Below are 23,833 nucleotides of genomic sequence, written 5' to 3'. Positions count from 1 at the left end.
CTTGGTTACATACAGTTCCAAACCATCACAGATGCCAAGACAATTCTGGGAGCTCTTCTGGAAGGAAACCCACCTTAACACGATACAGTTAAAACTCTGCAGGTCTGCTTCTCTGGGAGTCTGATTTTCTTCTCACTACCAACTGGTTTTCCCACCTTTTACTCACAATTTTTTCTTATAGCGTCTGTCTGCTTCCTTTCAACTTCAGCTGGCTCAGCTATTCCTTATCCCTGCTCTACTTCAAGGATGCTTGCTGTTGTATATTCTCAGCAACAATGCTCATCACTAACTTCCCCATTCTCTTGGTGTTTCTAAATTTTAATTTCCTAGAATTAGACTGCTGAAGCCAGCTTATTCTTGTTTGGAAAGGGCATTTATATCAGAATATTTCATAGGCTGCCAATCAGCCTGTAGGTTTTGGCTGCCCTTGAGTTGGGTGTCCAGCCTGGGCTAGTCACCCCAGGAGGGCTGTGCATGCACTTCGTTCTTTTATGAGTAGCGAAGGACTTGGCAGAGGGGGTGGCTGACATGTTGGGTACAAAAATGAAAATTTATCTCCCCATCAGTATCAAGTCAGCATCAGAAAGAGGGGATCCAGTGGCACTGAGAGCAAGATGACAGCTAGATAGAGGGTGGGAAGGCAGCACTCGGACGAGAGGCAAAGACTCATTGGTGAGTGTTTGGGAATGAGCTGCAGACCATAAATCATCAATAAGATGCCTGCTGGGAAAAGAGCTTCTTCCAAAGGAAGAAGGTTTTAGTAACCTCCAAAAGCACTTCTTTTCTCTCCACTGGTTGTGAGTTTCATGAAGATGTGTACAAACACAACAAGAATTGAGATTTTCTCTTACTTTATGCTTTGATGTAGAATCTGAGGATATGACATTTATTATGTATTTTCTTTTTAAATTAAACTTATTTTAAAAAAGTATTTTAAGTATATAAATAACATACAAATATATTCTCATTATGAAAAATCATATGGTACAGGTAAAGTAAAAATCTGCCTCAACCCTGTTTCCCAAATCCTATTTCCTTCCCCAGAGGGCATTCTGGGTAGCCTTTCAGACCTGTTTCTATGCATATATAGTTACAATTTATTATTTTGTGTAAAATAACAGTTATATCCACTACTTTGTAATCTAGAACCATTTAAACCAAGGTAGATAGCTGAGGTTTTTCAGATCTCAGAAACACCTCCAACCAATGTCCACTCACAGATCTTGAATGCCAATAGAGGCTAAACAATGTCAGCAGAGATCCCAGGTAAGTCAAAGGCCAAAGGAATCATTTGAACAAGGTACAAAGAGGCACTAGGCTCATATGCCCCTTATTGCAGGAAAAGAGACAATCAGTGGCTTGGCTCCTACAGGTTTGGTGCTGTGAACTCGGTAAACATTTGCTTAAATATTAGCTGAATTGAATCAGTATGCATGCTGATGAAAATGGAAGTTTCCTCACAACAAACAACTATAAAAAGTCACATAAAATGATAATAGGAAAAGGAAAACATAAACAAACAGATGAAAACTTGACAGCCTTCCCTCCTCCCAAAATTATTTCCATTCCAGCCTCATCACCTAAAACTCTCCAGGCACAGATTCAGGCCTGAAGATCTATCAGGAATGTCACTACAGAGAATCTTCAGCAGCGTACAACTTAAAACTTCATGCATTTGTAATACTCAGAAAATGAAAGTCTAAAGAGAATTTTGCAACTTGGAATTTTCTAAAGTGCAGTTTAATTACTAACTGTATATACCAACTCAAATTATGTTAATTAGGCTCATTAGACCTCTTTAATGATTTGCAATCAGGACATCCAACTGGCAGTATTTAATCTGCTAAAATCTATTTGCCTAATCTCAAATCATCCGAGCTCTGATTAAATTTTGATTGTAAACTATATGAAGGTAAGGATTCTGCTGTTCTATTCCAACATCTCCCCATCACTGCCACCCCCAATACACACACAGAAGACATATATTTCATACATGTGCTTGCAAGAAACATATATTGTCTGATTATTCAAAAACTAAACATGACGAGGCCCTGGGGATATAGAGATGAACAAGATAAAACACTTTCCTTTATACAACTAACATTGGGATGGCTGGTGGAGACAGAAAATAAACATGTAAACTAATAAATAGAACAGTTTCACATAATGATTAATGGATAAAGAAAATAAAACAAGGCAAAGGGACAGAATGCCCGGAGATGGGTGTCTTTTAGTTAGGCTTGGCTGGGAAGTCCTTTCTTAGGGGCACATTTAAGATGAGCCATAAATGGCGAAAAAGAACCAACCAGGCTAAGATCTATAGTGAAACTGAAGAAACCAAACAAATCCACATGAAGCAATTAGCAAATAATTAGGGGCTAAACTCTGTGCTGTTGAACATGAAAGCACTAATAGAGAGCAAAAGGCTGTATCTGGTCTTGGGGGCAGTAGAATTTAGGGTATGAGAAAGAAGAAGAGACAACACGAAAGGATTTTGTGTTAGGGGTAAGTCAAGTGAAGGAAACAGGGTACAAAACTTAAGGAGGCACTCACTCTTAGGGTTACGCAGGTGCAGTGTTGGCACCTGAGAGTAAGTGCTTCCTTAAATTTCTTGTCCTACTTGCCTTGCTTGCTTCACCCTAGTTCCAGCTCTGAGGACTGGCATGAAGCCAACAGAAGACAGCAAGGAAAACCTCCACTCCTAAGGAAAAAACTCAGCTCCTGACATTCAGGAGCTGGTGTGGAGCTATCAACTAGACCTTGGTGTTGCCCTGAATTAGCCTAGTATGGACAGGTAGGTTTCGATTTTCTGTTGAAGGTAAACAATTTCACAGAACATCAATCTCATATAAGGCCACTGTACTGGTTTGTATATATTATGTCCCCCAGAAAAAGCCATGTTCTTTGATTCAGTCTTGTGGGGGCAGACATATTAGTGGGGATTAAGTTGGAACGTTTGGATTAGGTTGTTCCCATGGAAATGTGCCCCACCCAACTGTGGGTGATAACTCTGATTGGATAATTCCATGGAGGTGTGGCCCCACCCATTCATCATGGGCCTTGATTAGTTCACTAGAGCCCTTTATAAGCTCAGACAGGAGTGAACTTGCTACAGCCAAGAGGGACACTTTGAAGAATGCACAGAAGGTGAGAGAGAAGCTGCAGCTTACAGAGACAGTTTGAAGACAGCCGTTGAAAGTAGACTCTTGCTCTGGAGAAGCTAAGAGAGGACAAACACCCCAAGAGTAACTAAGAGTGACATTTCTGAGGAACTGCAGCCTAGAGAGGAACATCCTGGGAGAAAGCCATTTTGAAACCAGAACTTTGGAGCAGACGCCAGCCATGTGCCTTCCCAGCTAACAGAGGTTTTCCGGACACCATTGGCCATCCTCCAGTTAAGGTACCTGATTGTTGATGTGTTACCTTGAACACTTTATGGCCTTCAGACTGTAGCTGTGTAACCGAATAGACCCCCTTTTACAAAAGCCAGTCCATCTATGGTGTTTTGCATTCCAGCAGCATTAGCAAACTAGAACAGCCACTCTGTGATCACCATAGATGAAGAAAAAAGCAAGACCACTCCATAGACATGTCTGAATGCAGACAAAACACAAACTTTGTCCAAGCCACAACTACCAAACATCCCTTCTCCCAACTAATATGAGTGACTGCTACTTCTTCACCAATGATAGCTTTAGCCTGGCTATAGATAGGATTTATTAACATACTCAGTCAAAGTATTACCTAGCATCCTGAAGCCTCCCCCAAATCATCACACACAAGTGTAAATCCTATAGTGTCTTCCAACACTCTTTTAATGAGATGCTGCATGATCTCTTGCCATGTGAGTTGTCCCTTGCTGTGAATAATAAACTCAATAGGTACAGGTGTGTTCCTGGTGGGATTTGGTAGGAGCGTACTGACACGGGAGAGAATGTGTGTTCTTTTGAGAGGTAGAGAGAAATGAGATTGGATTACAGAGTCCAGGTCATTTTATGTGGTTGAGTATGTAGAAGAGGTCTGTCTTGAAAGCTAGACTAAAGCCATCAGAATTGTAGTGTTGACCATTCAAAAGCAATGAATGAACCAAATGGAAATTATGGTGTAGGAAAACTGATCTATCAGTGTGCACAATTAATGTGGAGTAGGGTGGGTGGCCTGGGCTATTGATAGCTTTTCACAGATGAGAATACTGAGGTAGCAGCTATGTGACTGCCCATGATTTGCATATTGATTAAGGCAGAGCTACTGTTTCTTGTTTTTAATGCAGCAGTTCTCACCCTTAACCACACGTTATAATACTATAAAAATAAAACCATTTATAAGTGTAGAAAAGTCATTTAATATGCAAATGCAAATTAGGAAGTTAATAAAATTATTCACTCTCTATCCTTGAACTTAATTTTATCAGCCATTAAGCAGCAGAGAAGGGAGTGTTTTTGCTAACTCCTCAGGGCTCAGTCTTGTTTTTCCAGGAATATGAACTCCTCTGTATCTCACAACCCCTCAAAGCTCACAGCTGTGAGGCACCTCCGCTGAGAAAGCTCCCAGATTTAATTCAAACCCTAGTCCTGTTGCATTTCTGCATGTAACCATCCAACATCCAGAGATAAGAGACAAGGGAGCTGAGAGGCCCAGAGGAAAGGGGTGGCGTAGAAAACCCACACCCTGCTGGAAATGCATTCCCAATGAGTAGATTTGGTCCATAGTGGACTTTACAGTTGGAATTCTCCCTCCCCGCTCCATACTCCCATAAAAAAGGCCTGATTTCAAAGAAAAATAAATGTGCTAGGACTGTGTCACACACACACAAAGGCTTCTCAGCCTTGGGAATGACAGGACCTGGGACCTGTGTCTCAGGCTCTAAAGGAGGAACTTCTCATTTCTGTTACCTGTAAAGTCTCTGTGTGGTGCCATCTTTAATCACCACCCTTGAGTTGTTCTCGTGTACATTTCCGTTGCCCTTCTAGACGATCGGCTCCTTGAGGGCAGGAGCCATTGCTAATTCACCTGTGTATCCTCCATGGTGTTGGGCCAGTGCCTGCCATCAAGTGGGTTCTTGGTCATTGACTGACTGACGAGGTGTCTGAAATGCACTGAAGAAATATTTAAAAAATAGTTGACTTTCTCAATGGGAGTTCTGCTAGCTGGGAAGATGAGGCTGGGTAACTTCACAGCAGGGTTTCAATTTTGAGTGCTATGGAAAGAGCAGCATGATTGGAAGACAGGCACATTTCACTAGCATACACTCTGTTATCTTTGTTTTACATTTAAATGAAACCTTTGCATCTACATAAAATTTGGATGATACATTAAGGACAATTTCCTCAGTGTGATTCAGGTTGCTGATTAGAGAATCGAGGCCTCCTGGAGTATTCTGTTTGTGTTACTGATTGGTTAAGGGCTGTTTCCCAGCTACCAGGTGAGTTCATTTTCCCTCAGAGAGCGGAGGAGCAGGGCCTTTCAGGCACAAAGTGAGTTCTTTTTTCAAAAAGTCTGATCCTCTGAGCTGGAGCCCTTGAGCTCTCTTCCTGACTACACAGGAAGTAAAGAGACATCAGGTGCACCCTCCCAGGAAAACCAGACCCCAGGCCCTGGGAACAAGGGACTACTAGTCTGCCCTTAGGGGAGGGGAATCCTGCAGCCGGAAGGTACCTCATTTTGGAGAGTTGGTGGTGGGAGGCTAGAAGGGAGAAGGTTCTCTATAGCACACTGCCAGCCTGACAAAATCTACCAATGGTAGGTTTACCAATCAACTAGAAATATTTACGGGGAGTTGCTTGGATGGGTTTAAAGCACCTGTGCATGCATAGAGAGAACACAGTGACTGGGGAGCACGGGACCAAAGTTCTAGCTTTTGCTTCACCTCTAGAAACCCCTGTGAATCTGGACAAGTAGTCTCCTGGGCTTCAATTTTCCTTGTCTGTAAATTCCAAAATTTCATGTGCTGCCTTGACATCTTTGAGCCTCATAGGGCCTCCCCAACAGCTCCTCTGCTCTCACCAGGAAAGGCCCCCACTCAGCAAGAAAGGCTCCCCACCCGGCTAGTTCCCCTGTCAGCCAGACTAGATACACCCCACCTAGTCCTCAACCCCATCAGTTTCACTTCCCTGCTGCTTCTTGAAATTGGTCAAACCAACCAACCCCATGCTCCTGAGTGAAGCAGGGCTCTGATGACTACAAAGCCCACAAGCACCTGCTGGTTCACTCTGCCCCCAAGTGCAAGGCAGTCCCCACAAGGCAGGCCGGGTCCTCCTCCCCTGGCTGAGTGACTATTAAACTGCCATCAGTCTCGTCTGTCCAGTTTTGGGCGTCAGGTGTCTGGCCATCCGTATTTAGGGTGGGGAATTCCTCCACCAACATGGTGAATACGAAGTAGTCAGAACAGACTGCCAGGCCCTGGTGTGGTCACTTCAAAGGGTTATTTGATGGAACAAATGAAATTAGAAAACTGTGATGTGGTATTATTAGGAACAGAAGATATTAATATTGTCCTCCTACTTGCAGTCATTTCATAGATGATACCCAGAGCGTGGAAGTGCCAAATACTGCAAATTAACAGTAGAACTGGGAATCCATGTCTCCTGACTCCCACACTGGTGAGTTTTTAATAAAACTTGGTCATACAGGAGCATCCCCTTGTCCAGAGGGCAGGCTTTTGACAACTTCAGCTGCTCAGAGTGAGCAGGAAAGTCTGAACACAAAATTGTGGTCATGAACCCTTCTGGAAGTTTTAGACTGGAAATTAGTGTAAAATTAATTCTACTCATTTAACAGCTTATTATTTATCAGGTTAGAAGCTCCAGAATAGGTGAGGTATGACTAGAGGCCAGCAAACAGAAGCAATATCTAGGGCAATAGCAGCAGAGGCAGCCGCTTGAATTAGGGGCAAAACAACCCAAGAGAATTTATAAGCATTGCAGCCAAGGGCACTCGGTAGTCTCCCCAGTGATGTGGCAGGGTCATTACAGGAGGTTTAAATGATGTTCAGTTTGCCCTGCAAGAAAGCAACAGAAAAGAAATGAGGTGCAATTATTGAAAAGACAGAGATGTGGTTGTCTTTTTTTTTTTTTTTTAAACAGACTAAAATTGCATACAGAGAAAACTAAAAAACTATTAAGTTAATAAATTAACTGTTTCCTCAGGTATATGGTGAAGATTAGCACCCGCACATTGCCTGTCACATAGTAGTTCCATGACAAATTGTAGAGAGCATTTTTCCAATACACCAGAAATTACCAATTAGAAACTATAATGGGAGAAAAAAGGGATTACATTCAGAATGGCAAGAAGTCTCAAATCAAAATACCAAGAAAGAAGAAGAAATGTGTGATACTTTTATGAGGAAAGCTACAACATTATGGTAAGAGAAAAATGATTGAATAAATAGAAAGATATTGAAGATCTCTGAAGATGGTGAAGATATTCTGAATGGTAAAACAATATTGTAGATATATCACTTTCCCCCCCAAATTAATTTATATGCTTAGAGTAGTTCCATGCAAAATCCCTACCTTAAAGTTTTTGGGAACAGGAAAGATATTTTAAATTTTCATCTGGACTCTTAATAAGCAAGTATACTGAAGGACATTTGTGAAAGAGAAAGGGAGGGTAGGAAGGTTCTAACATATAGGCAATATTATGTACAATAATTAAATCAGCATGGGGCAGGTGAAAAGGCTCATCAGATGGAGGGGACAAGCAACTCAGAAACAGATCGTAGAATTTACTTTTTGGAAAAAGAGGCATCATACGTCAATGGGAAAGGATACCTAACTCAATAAATGGTGCTGGGACAAATGGTTTGTTATTTGGAAGAAAAGTCTATTTTGAGCCTTACCTTAAACTACACCAAAACAAATTCTAGACAAACTAAAGAGTTTGCTATTAATCAAACTCCGCTTATGTATAAGCTTGCTCCTGGTTCACTGAAAAACTTGAAGCAATTTTCACAGACACCCACAACCTCTTCCACACACCAACCAGCACTTCTACTCTGATACTGTGCTTTTCCTCTCATTATTTTAGACAAATTGTCCTTGCTCCCATCTCAGGTTCTATTTGGGCCCTAGAGCAGCTCTGTCCAATGAATACATATAATGTGAGCCACATGAGGAACTTTAAATTTTCTAGTAGCCACATTTTAAAAACTTAAAAGAAACAGGTGAAAATAATTTTAATAATATCTTCTATTTAGCACAATAGATCCAAAACATTATCATTTCAATAGTAATCAACATAAAAATTATTAATATATTTTGCATTCTTTTTCTCATACGAAGCCTTTGAAATCTGGTGTGCACATCTCAACTTGGACCAGCCACCTTTCAAGTGCTCAGTAGTAACACGTGGAACTGTGGCTCCCATCCATCAGCACAGCCCTAAGTGTCAAGGACATCACTCCATCCATTCTTCCCTGAGTCTCCAATGAAGATCAATTTTCACCTCTCTACTGGATCACTCCCTATTTTATATAAATATGTTCTTATTTTTCCCATTTTAAAATAAATCTCCTGACCCCACTTGTTTCTCCAGATAATGCTCTATTTTTGATATTTTTTTAAGTGAAATGACATTGTTTTGCTGCTTAATTTGTCTATAGTCACTGTTTCCAATTGCTTTCCTCATGTTCTCCCCCAAATCCAATGATTTTGTCCCAGCACTCCAACAAAATGCTCTCTCTCAGGTTCACCAGTGACCATTATATTAATAAATTGTATTCTAAATGCTCAGTCTGCATCTTGCTTGACACCACAGTAGGGTTGATTTAGTTGACCTCTCTCTGTGTAAAAAGACTCTCTTCATGTGACTTCCAGGATAACGTTCTCTTGGTTTCTGTTTTATCTCACTGGCCACTCTTCCTACCCGGTTGATTCTCATCTTCCCAAGTTCTTAAGATCGAGGTCCCCAGGGCTCAGTTCTTTGTCCTCTTCTCATCCCTATTTATGTCCTCTTGCTTTAAAGAAGTGAAAGGTGATCTCATCCTTTAATCTTATGGCTTTAAATACCATCTGTGTGGTTGGAACTCCCTACTTTATATCTCCAGTCCAGCCCTTTTCCCTAAACTTCACTCTCCTATTTTCAACTGCCTACTCAACATTTTCATTTAAATGTCCAAGAGGCATCTCAACTTAACATGTCAAAGACCAAACTAATCTTGTCCATCCATCTCCTGCCCCTATTATTCATTTCAGTTGATGATAACTCTATTTTCCCATCAGGAAATCCTGTTGGTTCCACCTTCAGAAAATAGTTGGAATCTGACTGCTCTCACCACTTCCAGCACTAAATTGTGGTCCAAGCCTCTGTCATCTCTCTCCTGGATTATGGTAATAGCCTCCCAACAGGTCACTCTGCTTCAAGTCTTGCTTCTCTGCAGTCTGTTTTCAACTGAGCAGCCAGAAGGATCCGTTAAAACCCCAGTTAGATCATGAACCCTCTAATGTTGCCATTTCACTCTGAGTGAAATGTCCCACATGGCCCCTCTTATCTCTCTGACCACAATTCTGACCATCTCCCCCTCACTCACTCTGCTCCAGTCACAGTGGGCTCTACATTGAGCCTCTGGCCTCAGAGCCTTCCCACATGCCATTCCCTTTGCCTAGAATGCTCTTCCCAAATATCTCTGTGGCTTTCTCTGTCAGCCCCTTTAAGGTATCTTCAAATGAAGTCTACACTGGCCACCTTGCTTGTAATTGACAACGAGTCCCCAGCTCCCAGTCCTTGTCCTGGCACTATTGCTCTCCACAACTGCTCTATTTTTTCCCATAGCTCCATATTGCCTTCTAATATATCATGTAATATACTTATCAGTTATGTTTTTTGCCTCTTTCCTCTGGAAATAAGCTCCATGAGTGCAGGAAATTTTGTCTTTATTTTCTGATAAGTAGCTTGAATGGTGTCTGCACATAGTTGATGCTCAATATTTAATAAGTAAATGAATGAGCTTAATTAGATGAATGAGAGATGAAAAAGGAATTACTTTCTAGGCATAGAAAAGATAGAAAGGCATCAAAAAGGAGGAAATTCTATATTTTACTTGATACAAATTAAAAACTTTAGCATGTCTAATAAAGCAGATAGGCTATACACTATATATTTTAGAAAACCCCCAATTATTTCCCCAATAATACCTTTAAACATTTCAGAGTGAGTGAATGCCCATAATCAAAATTAAAGCTTGAAGTCGTTTTTTTCCAAATCTGGAAAAAAAGAATTGAGATGGTATTATATGCACTTTTACTGAAGGCTGCCTACACAGCTTTACGTTTTCTCCAGAGAACTGCTATAAATTAGGACTTAGTTGTGGGCCTTTTCTATCCATGTTTGTTTTTCAAAATTCCTGTTAGCACCTTGATCCAAGTTTTTATTTTAAGCACTATTTTAAGCAGACAAAACCAAAAAAATTAGGAATGACATTTTGAGTCATCTTGAGAATTGAAAATAAGTCTTTCTTAAATAAACGTGGAAGTATTTTAATGGTATTAAGTGGTTTTGCTATAAATAATCTTCTAAGGAACTCATATTAAAAGCTTTTAGGTAATTGGAATGAATTTTTGACATGTTTTTCAAGCAGAAAGTGTTTTAATAAAAGTCAAGAACAAACTAAGGAGTTTGCTGGCTGCTGTATTTGTACCTTTGTGCTACAGACCCCACCCAGGGCCAGAAAGGAAATTTCTAGCCTGCCCCTGTCTTTGCAGATGTAAAAACCAAGTCTCAGGAGTTCCACACTATGTCCTCCTTCTCAGTTCCTGGAGGTAACCACAATCCTGTCTTAAATAATAAATTCCTTGCTTTGTTTTAGAGTTTTACCACCTAAATATTATACTTGCCTTGTTCCTGATCTTAGGAGAAAGACATTAGTGTGATGTAGGTTTCTGTAGATGCCCTTAATCAGTATGAAGAAGTGTCTTAGTTTGCCATGCTGCTATCACAAATACCACAAACTGACTTTGGCTCAAAGACAGGAATTTATTGGCTTATGGTTTTGAGTCTAGAAGTCCAAAATCAAGATATTGGCAAGTCTGACTTACTCCTGAAAATCTGCAGTATTTTGGTGATGGCTGCCTGCAGGCCTTGGGGTTCCTTTGGTTTGTTTTTCTCCCTTTCTTCTCATGGCGATATCCTCTCTTTTCTGGCTTCTGCGACTTCTGAGTTCTCTTCATAAGGTTTCTGGTAATCCGGATTAAGGCCCACCCTGGTTCAGTTTGCCACACCTTCACTAGAAATAACACCGCAAAAGATCCTGTTTATAACAGGTTCACACCACAGGGACATGGATTAAAATTAAGAACATACGGTTGTTCTTATTTCAACCTGCCACAAGAAAGTTACCTTTTATTCCTAGTTTGCAGAAAATTTTTATCCTGAATGGATGTTGAATTTTGTTAAATGCTTTTTCTGTGTAAATTGTAAATTTTTCTGTGTAAATTGATATGATCGTGTGATCATGTTGATTACATGGATTGATTTTTTTGAATGTTGATTCAGCTTTGCATACTCAGGATAAACCCCACTTGGTCATGATGTATTACTCTTTTTATATATTACTAGATTTGATTTGTTAATATTTGCTATTATTTGGTTGAGGCTCTTGGCATCTATGTTCATAAGGGATATTGAACTGTAGTTTCTTTTGTTGTACTATCTTTGTCTGGTTTTGGTATCAGTGTAATGCTGGCCTCCTAAAATGAGAAGTGTTTCATCTTTTTGTATTTGCTGGAGGAGACTGTAGAATGGTGGTGTTCCTTCTTTAAATGTTTGTTAGAATTCTTCAGTGAAGCTATCTAGGCCTAGAGACTTCTTTTTCAGAAAATTTTAACTATAAATTCAATTTCATTAATAATTATAGAGCAATTATGTATTTCATCTTGAGTGAGTTTTGCTAATTTGTGGTCTTCAAGAAATTGGTCCATTTCATTTGCATTGTTGAATTTATGTATATAAGGGGTTTTTAATAGTCCCTTATTACCCTTCAATGTCTTTGGAGCCTGTAGTGATATCTTTTCTTTCATTCCTGAAAATGGTAATTTGTGTTTTCTCACTTTTTTTCTTTGTCATTCTTGCTAGATACTTACTAACTTTATTGATCTTTCCAAAGAGCTGACCCTTTGTTTCATTGATTTTCTCTATTGCTTTTCTGTTTCAATTTTATTGATTTATGCTTCTATCTTCATTATTTTCTTCCTTTTGCTTGCTTTGGGTTTATTTTGCTCTTCTTTTTTAAAGTTTCTTAAGATGGAAACTTAGATTATTGATTTGAGACTTTTCTTTTTTTTCTAGTAAAAGCATTTAATGCTATAAGTTCCCTTTAAGCACTGCTTTACCTGTATTCCACTTTTTTGGATATGTTTTATTTTAATTTTTATTTGGTTTAAAATCTGTTCTAATTTTCCTTGAGACTTCCTCTTTGATCCATGGTTTATTTAGAAGTGGGCTGTTTAATATCCAGGTGTTTGGAGATTTTCCTGTTATCTTTCTGTTATTTACTTCTGGTTTAATACCATTATAGTCAGAGAAAATACTTTTAATGACTTCAATTCTTTAAAATTTGTTAAAGTTTGTTTTATCACCCAGAATATGGTCTATCTATAATGTTCCGTATGCACTTGAAAAGAGTGTTAATATGGTGGATTACACTGACTGATTTTTGAATATTGCACCAGTTTTGTATTCCTGGATAAACCAAAGTTGGTCATGCCATATTATTCTTTTTATATAATTGAATTCAATTTGCTAATATTGCTAACAGTTGTTTTTGGGGAGATTTCTATATATGTCACTAAATATGACATTTTGGTTGATAGTGTTGTTCAGTTCCTCTTATCCTTCTTAATTTTCTCCTACTAGTTACATCAATTACTGAAAAAGAAATGTTGTAGTCTCTGCCTCCACCTATAACTGTATATTTATATGTTTGTTTTTTGAGTTCTGTCAGTTTTTGCTTCATGTATTTTGGAGCTCTGTTGTTAGGTACATACACATTTAAAACTGCTACCTTTTCTTGGTGAATTTGTTTTGTTTTGTTTTGTTGTTGTTGTTTGTCATTATGGAATGCCCTATTTATCCTTGGTAATCTCTTTTTTGTTCTGAGGTTTACTTTGTCTGGTATTACTATAGCCCTTTAACCCTCTTTTTATCAGTGTTTCCATGGTATATCTTTTTCCTATCCTTTTACTTTTGGCCTACCTACCTATTACAGTTGAATTCAATTGCTTATAGATAGCATACAGCGGGGTCATGTTTTTTCATCCATTCTGGCAATCTTTGTCTTTTAATTGATGTGTTTATACCAGAGATTACCAAGCTACAGCCATGGGCTAAATCCAACTCACTTCCTTTTTTGGTAAATAAAGTTTTACTGGAAAACAGTTGCACCAATTCATTTATGTATTATCTATGGCTGTTTTGGTGCTATGATGGCAGAGGTGGATAATTCCAACTGTCTGGACCACAAAGGCTAAAATACTATCTGGTCTTTTACAGAAAAGATTTACCAATCCTTGGTTTGGGCATTCAATGTAATTATTGATATATTTGGATTTAAGTCTACCATTATAATATTTCATTTATATGTATTCCTTATGGGTTTTGGAATATTTGAACCTTTTATAGTATTTCATTTTAATTTATATACTGTTTTTTTTTTTAGTACATTTCTTTGTATAATTTTTAAGTGGTTACTCTAGAGCTTACCATAGACATTTAATTTTTGACAGTCTATTTAGAATCAATATTTTGCAACTTTATGTGGAATGTAGAACTCTTATCACTTATAGATCTTTTTTCATTCCCCCCTTTATGCTGTAGTTGTCTTATTACATCTACATAAATTGAAAACCTCCTCAGATAATTTTATAATTTTTGCTTTCAACAATGAAACATTTTTTAAGGAACTCAAATCTATTATGTTAATCCAGATATGTACCATTTCTGTTGTTTTTTCTTCAGTCTTGATGTTCCAAGCCTCTTTCAGGTACCATTTCCCTTCTGGATTCCAGAGTAGGGCTGCTGGCAATAAATTCTCTTAGTTTTCCTTCTTCTAAAAATGTCTTTATTTTGTCCTCATTCCTGGAGGGTATTTTCTATATATATAGAAGTCTAGGTTCCTTTCTTTCAACATTTAAAAAATGTTGTGCCACTTCCGTCTGGCATCCATAGTTTCTGATGAGAAATCCCCAGTCATTCAAACTGCTATTTCTTTCTACGTAATGCATCATTTTTGTCTTTCTGCTTCCAAAATTTTTTCATTGTCTTTAGTTTTCAGCAGTTTGCTCATTATGTATCTGAACACAGATTTCTTTGGATTTATTGTAGGGTTTTTGGATATATTCTGGGGTTCACTGAGCTTCTTAGATCTGTAGGTTTATGTCTTTTGTGAAATTTGGGAAGTTTTCAGCCATTATTACTTTAAATATTTTTCCTGACTGTACTCTTTCTCCTTTCTTTCTGGAACTCTGGTGACATAAGTGTTCCTTTTGGTATTATCTATGAGGACAATGAGGTCCCTGAGACTCTGTTCTTTTTTTTTTTTTTTTTCCCCTTGTTCAGGTAGAATAATTTCTATTTTTCTATCTTTGAGTTCATTGTCTCTTTCCTCTGTCATCTCCATTCAGTGAGGCTTTTTTTTCTTTCAATTATTATATTTTTCAATTCTAAAATTTCCATTTGGTTCTTCTTTATATCTTCTGTTTTCTTTGGTAAGGCTTTCTAGCATTCCATTCATTTCAAACATATTTGCAGTTACTTTTCAGTTCCCTTGACTTCGTTTTCATCTTAGGTCAGAAACCCTGCTTTGACACTGCACCAACATTTGGGGCCAAGCAGTGAGAGGGAAGAGAGGGGGAAAAAACAAACAGGGGTTTGTCCTCAGCTTTTTCAAATGGAGAGGAAGTTTCCCTTTTAGTGTTTTAGTCTTTTGTAGTTGATGCTGCAGGATAGCCTGGGGGCTGGGAACAAGGGAATGGAGAAAACACAAGAAAAATGGGTATACCAGAGGGAAAAAGGATACTTATTATCTGTTTGGTGGTATCTTGAATCCTGGTCTTTCCTAATCTTGCCACTATGTACTTTTCAGAGTAACTAGCTGCACCCTGAATTCTGTCAGGTTTATAGTTGCATCCAGTAGAGACATAGGATGGAGTATAATTATTCCATCTCACCCAGAACCAGAATCCAACATTTTAATTTGAAAAGTGCAAAAATAAGAAAATTAACTTAAGAAAAGAGAGAGAGAGAAATTTGTATTTTGGTAATTTTAAAATCACTCTGATAGAACCTCTGTGCACACGTGACATATACAACTTTCCATATTTACATATTTTCTATGCAAATATACATTTTTTTAACTTTCATATCATTTTATTTTATTACAGCAGATCAGTTGTACTTTCTCTCACCTTTGCATTAACTTCAAGAGGAGTTTCCAAATTAAACAACATTTTAAAAAATTAGCCCAACTACTAACTACAGGAAGAAATCTTTGCTAAAGGTCTTTTGTTTGTTTGTTTTTTTGTTTTTTCCTGTTTTTTTCTTAAATTAAATTTAGTTTTATTGAGATATATTCACATACCATACAGTCATCCATGGTGTACAATCAACTGTTGATAGTACCATCATATAGTTATGCATTCATCAACCCAATCTATTTTTGAACATTTTCCTTACACTAGAAAGAATCAGAATAAGAATGAAAAATAAAAGTAAAAAGATCACCCAAATCATCCCCCCACCCTATTTTTTTATTTAGTTTTTGTCCCCATTTTTCTACTCATCCATCTGTACACTGGATAAAGGGAGTATGATCCATGAGGTTTTCACAGTCACATTGTCACCCCTCGTAAGCTACATTGTTATACAATCATCTTCAAGAGTCAGGGCCACTGGGTTGGAATTTGATAGTTTTAGGCATTTACTTCTAGCTATTCCAATGCATTAAAACCTAAAAAGTGTTATCTAGATAGTGCATAAGAATGTCCACCAGAGTGACCTCTCAACTCCATTTGCAATCTCTCAACCACTGAAACTATTTCATTTCATTTTGTCTCCCCCTTTTGGTCAAGAAGATGTTCTCGATCCCATGATGCCAGGTCCAGATTCATCTCCATGAGTCATATCTTGTGTTGCCAGGGGGATTTACACTGCTGGAGGTCAGATCCCACTTAGGTGGGAGGGCAGTGAGTTCACCCACCGAGTTGGCCCACATCTGAGCAACAGAGAGACACTCAGGGGGAGACTGTTAGGCACAATTATAAGCAGGTTTAGCCTCTTCTTTGCAGTAACGAGCTTCATAAGGGCAAGTCCCAAGATAGAGGGCTCAGCACACCAAGCCATCGGTCCTCAATGTTTGTGAGAACATCAGCAACAATCCAGGTGAGGAAGTCCAACACTTCCGCATTTTCCCCCATCTCCTCAGGGGGGCCCTGCATATATATTTTTATTCTCCACCCAATTACTTTGGGATGTGTCACTATTTCACTCTGACCTATACAAACCTACCATATCTCACTTCCTATTCAAAGTTCCATGTAATTGTGGTATGTGAACAAACTGACTGTAGAAGTTAAAATATACTAATTTTGACACATGAAGATGGAATTGGTACAGATTAGTGACTAAAGCGTGAATCCTATCTAGTTTGAATTCCATCTCTACCATTTACAACTCGTGTGATCTTGAGCAAACTTCTAAACCTCTCATTTTACTCATCTGTAAAATGGGAACAGCAATAATGCTTACCTTACAGGTTAATAATGCTTACCTTACAGGTAAAGGTAATAATGCTTACCTTACAGGTTGTAAATGCTTACCTTACAGGTTGTAAAGGTTGTTAATAGCTGTAAAGCACTCAGAACATTGCCTAACAGAATAAGTGTACATGCTATCATGTGTGTTCTATTTTTATTAAAAATGATTTCCCTTTAATTGAATTCAACCAAGACACAGTGAGTATTTGCTATGTTGCTGTCATTAAAAAGCCAGAGCCACTTTGCTAATGGCAGTAGTTTGTGGTCACGGAAACACCGTTTTCCTGGTCTATGAGTGTGAGTTCAGATTCCCACCTCAGCAAGAGTCTAATAAGCAAAGGCTTGACAAAAAAGTCAAAATCCTCTCCCACCCCCGGCTTCATTCCCTGTAAATGAATTTTATGTGTAGGAAAAGACTATTCTAAATAGTTCGGTTAGAAGCAGCTCAGAAACGAGATTTGGGGATGCTCTGGAAATCACGTGTCATCCTCTAGCTCTAGATTATAGAAGCTGGTATGGAGGTGCGACTGTCCTCCAGGAAACTAGAGGGCACACTTTTATGCTTGGTTTTTCCATTTGTCTTCTCCAAGTCTATTTTTCTCCCCTTTTGGTGAGAGAATGGGATATTACAAAAATTTTTAATTTTAGTTTTTGAAAAATTCTTCAGCATTTGGCCATTTGGATTGAGGGCCATCTATCTCATGAGCTCTGCTAGCTCCTGAGAGCAAGTCCTTATTTCAGTGTTGTGCAGTATTTGATGCTCAGAAGAATAAACCAAAGTCAGTAAGAAAATATACTCTCAAAATCATCCAATCTGTCATCTAAAATGTTATATATATATGTGTGTGTGCATATATTATAATAAATAATATATATAATAACAAAATTTAGAATATTTTTAAAGATTTGATTTTGAAGGTTTTGGATTTAGTAATTTGGACATTTTACTTATATGGCATGAACTCTTCATTCACTGATGGTTCCAGATCAATGAGATTCTACTGTATTGAGAATAATGATTTCTAGTGGTAATATTAAAAAGAAATGTTTGCTTTAAAATTATTAATGCTATCATTTAAATTTAATGATGTGTGTTTCTCTTAAATAGTAATTCACTTATCCTGTACCCTAATATGTTAAGAAATTTAAACTCAAATATGTTTTGAAATGCTGTACATTGAATAAGATCCTCTTTTTTTTTTTTTTAGTAATTTTCATAGACTAAGCATTGCAGCATATTTACATTAGATAAATCTCAGGAAAATAAGAATAAGTCTTAAGATGGACTATTTTGCCTCTTTTGTTTGCTTTTTCCTTCTGACAAACCTGATTTATATAATTTCCCTCAATAAAAATACAAATGACTGGTATTTATTGAACACTTCCACATGCCTACTACTGTGCAAAGTGTTTACATACATTTTCTCATTTAATCCTCACCAGAGCCCTCTGAATTAGCCTCTCTTGTTATCTTCCCTTACTGAATAAGAAAACAGAAACTTAGAAATGTGAAGTAACTTGCCCCAGGTCTCCCAAGTCAATAGCATCCAAGGACCCAAACCCAGGTCTATTGGAAGCCAAAACCCCTGTAAGTGACTGAGTATGATATGCAGAAATAACATCCCCTGGAAACGTAAAGGAGATGTTGTTCACTTTCTCCTGTGACAACATCTCTCACTCCCACATTTCTTTCTTCCTTCGCCATCTTCGCTACTTGATTTATAAGAGGGAGTATTTCTTCAGGCAAAGAACACATTCTTCTGACCTATGGAAGGAAAAAAAACAGAATGGAAAATCAGCTCATGTTTTTCCTCTTGGGTTAGCTGATTTTTTCCAAAGACCTTTATCAGTAGTTTCAACAAATGATGTCATGGTGGCCTGGTTCGGTGTGTGGCAAGCATCAGATGTGTCCCATCTGACATGACCTCGTGGAGAATGATGTCTCTGTTTCTACTCTCTGAAGTGATTCCTGTTTTGTGTATGTGCTGGTGCCATGCAAAGCTGTGGCATCTTTGACGCTGTCATTTTACAGATGTACTGTGCTTTCCAGCTGCTAGACTTAGACATGGAAATAATGATCTTGAGTTTCATTCCCCATCCCCTCCGTATTAGAGTTGAACCCTGTAATTTTGCTCATCAGATCTGCAAATGAAGGTTATCTTATCCCGTTTAGCTTGGTTACACACGATCACCGTGGGTGGTTGTGCACCTCCTGCCATGCTGATGGAAAGCCCGCCTGCTTCACGAAGGCCTCCTGCTGGAGGAGAGGCTGTGTGGGAAAGGGAACTGGAAATCCATGGGGCTTTTAGGGATGAGGTCAGAGCAGTCAGCCTAGAATGTCTCCCCTTCCTTGTTCTCTGGCTAGCGAATGTCAACCTTCCGTAATAGCATCCACAACACGTGAAGAATCCTTAACGTGGTGCTTTTCAGATTACAAAGCACTTTCACAAACATCTTATTTAACTTAAAAAGCACACTCCCTGTGAGACAGATTTCATTAGCCTCATTTTATGTGGTGAGAAACTGAGTATTAAGTGGGAAATAATTGATTCACCCTGAAACCCATTGTAATTTCACCATGTCACCCAGTGTGAAGGAATGGGACAGAAACATGTGCTATTCCTTCCCCCCACCTCCCGACTTGCCATCTCTCTGGCTTCATTGGACTGATAGTCCCTCACTCCTATTGCGGTCATGTGATTTCTGGCTATGTCTTGAACACGCCAACCAGTCTGGCTTCAGAACCTTGGCACTTGCTGGAATCCTCCTCACTCAGGGAGTGGTGCAGTCCACTCCCTCACTTCCTCCAGGCCTCTGCTCAAATGTTACCTGTTGGAGAGCCCTCCCCTGATCACCTTATATATAAAAGCGGCCCCTCATTACTTGCTGTCTCCCTTACAGTGGTGCACCAGGGATGGGGCAGAGGGACCAGTCTCCCACATGTGCAGAATAATAATAAAACTGACTAAAATCCAGTCTGCTTTTTATTATCACCATGCACCAGTAATTCTAAACATGGATGAAATACGCTTCCCCCTTTTTTTTTGGTCTAAGTTCTAAACAATATATATATATGATTGCTGTTGAGTTTTAAAAATGTATGTGCAACTTGTGCTGGTTTGAATGTCTTATGTCCCCCACAACGCCATTATCTTTGATGCAATCTTATGTGGGCAGATGTATTAGTGTTGATTAGATTGTAATTCTTTGAGTGTTTCCATGGATTTGCGACCCACCCAATTGTGGGTGATAACTCTGGATAGTTTCCATGGAGGTGTGGCCCCACCCATTCAGCGCGGTCCTTGATTAGTTCAGCTCAGACTATATAAGCTCAGACAGAAGGAGCGAGCTTGCTACAGCCACAAGGGATACTTGGAAGAACAGAGTGCTGAGAGCAACTGAGAGTGACATTTTGAAGAGGAGCTGCAGCTAAGAGAGGACAAAACACCCCAAGAGCAACATTTTGGAGAACGATGTTTGGAAAGGTAACCTGGGAGCAAGCAGACCCCAGCTACGAGCCTTCCGAGCTAACAGAGGTTTTCCAGACCACACTTCAGTGAAGGTACCCCCTTACCTTGGACACTATATGGCCTTAAGACTGTAACTTTGTAACTAGATAAACCCCCTTTATAAAAGCTGATCCATTTCTGGTATTTTGCATTCCAGCAGCATTAACAAACCAGAACACAACTTCAAATGAGCTCATTTAAATTACATATCCTTTAACAACCATGGTATTACACTTGGGAGTTATTTCAGGGAACTCTTAGCTCTACAGTTGTTCCTGGCACAAGGACATGGCTATACATGTTTATTTTGAGAGTAAATTCATAATGGCTCAGAGTCCTGTGAGTTTGATTTGGGTGCAGTTGGGTGGTTCCAGGCCCTGTGGTATGACATATTCCTGTGTAAGGATCAACCATGAGCAAAGATAAATTGACAAATCTAGCTATACTTTCTATTGACCACAGATCTGCAAAAAAGATCAATTTTGGTGGAGTCATTGACAAATCTATAGAAGGCTTGAGAACAGAAACTATAATGCTGTTATTCATTCCTGTGACAGATCAATACGTAGATATGTTTTTCCCCTTTTGTCAAAAAATTACAGAAATAGATAGAAAAGGTTTAAATTTGTTTCCTTTTTCCTTTTTTATACTGTTTTACTAGCATGATTATAAATAAAAAGTTTAATAAAACGATTTTCACTGCATTTATTTTCTGGACATTATTATTTGTTTTGTATTAGTTATCTATTGCTGCATAATAATTTTACCACAAACTTAGTAGCTTTCAACAATACACATTTATTATCTCACAGTGTCTGTGGGTCAGGAATCAGGGTGTGGCTTAGCAAGTCCTCTGCTCTAGGCCTCACGAGGCAGCCATCAGGGTGTCGTTAGAGATTGACTTTCAAGCTCACGTGGTTGTTGGCAACATTCAGCTCCCCATGGGCTGTTGGACTGAGGGCCTGTTTCTTGCCGACTGTTGACCAAAGGCTGCCCGCAGCTCCTTGCCAAGTGGGCCTTCCCAACATGGCCGCTTGCTTCCTCCAAGCCAGCAGAGAAGAACGTTTGAAGAAGATGTGCCGTAAGCTTATGTAAGGTTATCGTGTGGGTGAAATCCCATCACCTTTGCCATAGTCTATTGGTTAGAAGCAAGTGGCAGTCATTATCCATACTCAGGGGGAGGGGATCTCAGGAGACATGAATACCAGAAGGTAGGATGACAGAGGACACTTAGCGTCTATCTGCCACATGTTTCATTTCATGATGATTGAATATAATTTTTCATATGATAATTTTGTCAGATAAAGGAGGATATTAAAAATGATCTGCTCTGGGTGTTACATATACTTGGTCCATCACTGCTCTTTACCCTGCTTGATTTTCTTCATAGTACTTACCTGATCTATTATATATTATACATTTTAATATTTTGCATTATTATCATATTTTATCAATATACAAAATAATAACAAAATACAATATATTTTATTAATTATTTTCAAATTATTTTATATTATTATATATGTGCTATATATTTTATTATTTTATATATTGCATATTTGTTTGCTTTTGTTATCTTCCCTCAGTAGTATATATGCTTGAAGGGAAGACTTTTTCTGTTGTACTCTTTGTATTCAGAACCTAGAGTGCTAGCTGGCACATAGTAAGTGCTCATTAAAAATGTGTTGATAAATATATGTAATGTTCAGAAGAGTTAATATATTGATAGGAAAATAGATAATCTCCCCAGGTGTTTTTCAATCTCATGCATTTTTCAATTAATTTTTATTGCTATGAATGATTTATATGTCTACGGTTTAAGATTTAAAAATTTACTAAAAGGCTTTCATGGAGAATAACAGTCCTTTCTATGTAGCAAACCACCCTCAAGTCTTTTAGTTATTGATCCTGGATTTTATCTCCTCATTTCTAAATAATTTGCATATATTCTAATCCCACACTTTGAAGCCTGTGTCAGTGTGCTGCTAAAATAGCTGAATGAAAAGTAAGATTTTGGTCATTGATCCAAGATTTTTTGTTTCAGTAATACCAAATCCCAAATCATTATAGCAGACCTATCTTTTGGAAGTTCTGCTTTCTGAAATTCATACTTATTGGTGTTTATTTTGTTTGTCCCTAGCAACAGTACCTGTATTAGGGGTGGGGCAGGAATCATACATTTCTTCAGGGAAAGGAGGAGAACTTGACTTTTTGCAGCTGTCTTTTTAGATAAGAACCTGGGTTAAAGAACAACCTGGAGGCTGACCTGGTGTGTTAATTTAAGTGTGTGGGATCCTTCACATATAAAGAAAACTCTGCAGGAAGACAGGGTTTAAATCTAGGAAAGGACAGCTGTTCTTGGAGAATGATGTTACTTAAACCATAATCCTAGATTATATAAAAATAATAACAACAACAATAATATACACAAAACTCTGGTTGGCAGCAGTTTTGGTGAGAGGGACTTGAATTTTAAATAACCTGAATGAGAGATGCTCTGTGATAGGTCAAGCAAAAAAACCCCACGGGTGTATATTGGTGATAACACAGAACTTGCCTGAGTCTTATCTATTTTGTTTGTGTATATTGGGGGAGGGATGGGGAGGACGAAGTTACAGTAAGTACTTGGTAGTTGTTCCAGTTTGCTAATGCTGCCATTTTGCAAAACACCACAAATGGATTGGCTTTTAAAGGTGGTTTATTTGGTTACAAAATTACAATCTTAAGGTCATTAAGTGTCCAAGGTAAGGCATCAGCAACAGGGTACCTTCACTGGAGAAAGGCCATTGGCATCCAGAAAACCTCTGTTAGCTGGGAAGGCACGTGGCTGGCATCTGCTGATCCTGGGTTCTGGTTTCAAAATGTCTTTCTCCCAGGATGTTTCTCTCTAGGCGTCTGGGGTGTTCTCTTAGTTTCTCCGGAAAAGTCTACTTTCAATGGACATCTCCAAAAAGGCTCTCTCAGCTGCAGCAGCTCCTTCTGTCTGTGAACTCTTTTATAGGACTCCAGTGATTCAAGTAAGACCCACCCTGAATGGGTAGGGTAGCACTTCCGTGGAAATTATCCAATCAGTTGATTGAGTCACAGCTCCATGGAACACTCAAAGGATTCCAACCTAATCAGCACTAATACCTCTGCCCCCACAAGATTGAATCAAAGAACATGGTGTTTTGGGGGACATGATACCTCCAAAACAGCATGGTGGTTCTTCCAAATAGTACTGGATATTCAGATTGAATATCAACCCAGAAATTATAGAGTGATTATTTACAGGGATCCGAAAGCTCCTACATTGACAGACATCTCCAAGGCATTTTAATACCTTCATAGTATATGGATTGTACCATCTAATAACCAAATAATAACCTTGTTTTTGAAATCAAAGCATTCAGTACTAACGTTTGTATCATTCATGCTTACACACCCCATGGCCGCCGTTAGCAATGTCTTTTTATTCATGGGGCACAGTACATTATAATTAAAACCACCCAGGCAAAAATCATCTCCTGCTACAACTTTGGTTTCCCTTTAAAAGTAAATACCTGTCTAGGCTTCATAGAACATTTGGAACTATGTTCC

The 23,833-nt window shown here is 38.6% G+C and overlaps 1 protein-coding gene across 13 annotated transcripts in view; it reads left to right on the top strand.

The window, feature by feature from the left end:
• Nucleotides 1–23,833, top strand: part of PCED1B (PC-esterase domain containing 1B) — a 266,494-nt gene that overhangs the window by 168,288 nt on the left and 74,373 nt on the right. For 6 of the 13 annotated variants that reach the window (XR_005218329.1, XR_005218330.1, XR_005218328.1 and 3 more), the window contains exon 2: nucleotides 6,508–6,599. The gene's annotated coding sequence lies outside the window, so the exon portion shown is untranslated. Of the gene's footprint in view, nucleotides 1–6,507; nucleotides 6,600–8,282; nucleotides 8,731–9,221; nucleotides 12,055–23,833 lie in introns of those variants that run through there. The other 7 variants (XR_005218331.1, XR_005218332.1, XR_005218325.1 and 4 more) reach the window with 3 other exon arrangements.

Source organism: Choloepus didactylus, chromosome 8 (genome assembly GCF_015220235.1).
Source record: "Choloepus didactylus isolate mChoDid1 chromosome 8, mChoDid1.pri, whole genome shotgun sequence".
NCBI lineage: Eukaryota > Metazoa > Chordata > Mammalia > Pilosa > Megalonychidae > Choloepus > Choloepus didactylus.
This window is presented reverse-complemented; position numbering and strand designations above follow the sequence as displayed.